The 2,597-nt window shown below is 20.2% G+C and overlaps 1 protein-coding gene across 1 annotated transcript in view; it reads right to left on the bottom strand.

Moving 5' to 3' along the window:
• LOAG_10538 (hypothetical protein) overlaps positions 1-2,597 on the bottom strand; it is a gene marked incomplete at both ends in the record, with an annotated part of 12,915 nt that overhangs the window by 8,699 nt on the left and 1,619 nt on the right. The window lies entirely within an intron of this gene.

A 2,597-nucleotide genomic window follows, 5' to 3' on the forward strand; every position in this document is an offset into this window, starting at 1 on the left:
CTATATCAAAACCTTTTTTTTTTTATTTTTATCAAACATGCATTTAAATGTAAATTTGAAAAAACTTGTATTCTGTTATCAATGCAAATGATAAAAAAAAAAAAAAAATTTAAATATTCAACATGAAAAAATGAATAAATTATTTATAAAATTGAATTTAACATCACTGCCCTTTTAATTAATTAGATTATTAAGAAATACCAGAAATTACATTTCTTCCGACTTATGTACATCATACATTTTACATTTACATCATCCTAATATTTCCCCAAAATTAACTGTAAATCTAAATTAGTCAAATTATTAAGAAATACCGGGAAATCCATCTCTCTCTCGGGTTTATCCCAACACATATACATCATATATTTTACATTTAAATTATTCAAATATTTATCTAAAATTGATTAAAAAATCTAAAAATTTCACCAATTCAACAAATTGTAAACTAGCAAAATTTTTTTTTTTTTTTTTTAATTCTTAAAATTTACTATTCTTAATGAAAAGAAGAAGAATAAAACTTTTATTATACTTTTTTGAATTTTATTTTTTACATCTGACTAATTTCTGGATATTAATAATGTCTTTCTTTTTTTCTAAGGTTGTACTTACGATACCCTTTTTTTTTTTTGTGAGAGTATAAGTCCGTAAATAAATTTAAAAAAAAAAAAAATGAAGTACAACATCAGGACAATTCTACAATTAAAGAAAAAAAAAAAAGGTTAAAAATTTTCTATGTCAATTTTTTTCACAATGTATATTTTTGGTATTCAATAGAATCTATAAAATTTCTCTTATACTTTTTTAAAATTAAACGTAAGTAACATCGATTTACTTAAATGGAACAAAATTATTTCTGTGAAATTTGGAAATTCTTTAAATCAATTAATTTTCTACAATAATTAATAATTACATTGATATATTCAATTCAACAATTATAATTGTACAGTCAAATAATTTTAATTTCTCCTTATTACAACAATTTATTCATTTTATTTTACTTCATTTGGAATGATTTTTTTTTTTTTTTTAGTAAAAATTCAAATTAGTTCATGTCTTTGAAAAAAAAAAAAAGAAAAAAAAAACTTTATCATATTTTCATTAATTAACGATATTGATGAGTTTATTTCCTGACAAAAAAAGAAAAAAAAAATCTATTAATCAGCGGAAAATGAAAGGTAAAATCAAGAATGAATAAGCATAATTTCTTGATTCATATCAGTTCATGGAAAAGAGAAATAATGAAACATGGAAGGAAGCAAAATTCAATTTTCATTAAACTTCATGCTTTTGATAAATGATAATGATTTAAAAAAAAAAAAGAAAAGAAATATAGGAAATATGATAGGAGAATAGATTGGGAAGAATTGATAAACGGTAAATTTATAACTGAAATAATGTTCAAATGTTATAGGATTCAAATTTAAATTTATATGATCCAATATGATTTAACCAATTCGAATTTTTTAATGTTTAACATAACATAAAATAAAAATTCATAATATTAATCGCAAAAAGAGAGAAAAAGAAGGAAAGTGATAATGATTAATATTTAAAATTATAACAAAAAGGAAAAAAAGGATAAATGGATATTTTATTTGAAATTGAAATACCAAAAAAAAAAAAACAAAACAAATGATAAAAAAATGAAATTAAAACATTTTGCATAATTCATATTCGATCCTAAAATAGGAATTACACTAAAAAATGAATGGAAGAGTAAAAATAAATGAAAAAAAAAGTCATCGAAGAAATATTTTATTATTTTGAATGAGCAAAGAAAAAAAAAAGAAAAATTCTATAGTCGAAGAAATTAAATTTATTAAAGGTAAAATAGGAAAAAAAAGGAAAATGAAATAATTGATATATTGAATGTTTAAATGTGAAAAAAAAAAAAGGCAAATGATTAATATTTCATTAATTACGGTATTTTAATTAATGCATAACAAATTACAAGGAAATAAAATCAAATTTTAAATACTGAAGAAATAAAAACCAATAAAAACTGATGTTGGATAAAAATTGGGAATTTTCTAAATTTTTTGTTAATTTAAAAAAAAAGAAAAAGCTATTGCTAGCTAAAAATTGAAAATGATTAAAGTCTATTTGTAGCTAAAAAAAAAAAATATCATCAGTTTTGCAAATATTATATTTTGCGTAATATTAAAAAAAAAAAAATTAAAAAAGAAAATCCTAAACTTCATTAACAACTAATTTGAAATTCTAAAGGAAAAAAAAATGAGTTATTTTTTAAATTGATATAGCAAAAAACAAGAACAAAAACAAAGTAGACAATAACAAAAAGAAAGTAACAATTACTTTTACAATTTAATTAAAAATTTAAATTATTCCCATACCAAATCTTCCAGTAAACGGGGAATACATACCGAAAGAAAAAATTTCTTCATATCATATAAAATGAAATATTTCAATTTATGTAATAAACAATATAACACTGATTTTTTTTTTTGTTTTATCATTTACATTTATACATGAATTTGTCAAGTGTTGCTTATGAACATTTTAAACATAAATACACACACACACGTACACACACACACCTATACAAACGGACAGACAAACACGTACACCCATATGAA

The sequence above is a fragment of the Loa loa genome, assembly GCF_000183805.2.
Source record: "Loa loa unplaced genomic scaffold supercont3.615, whole genome shotgun sequence".
Classification (NCBI taxonomy): domain Eukaryota; kingdom Metazoa; phylum Nematoda; class Chromadorea; order Rhabditida; family Onchocercidae; genus Loa; species Loa loa.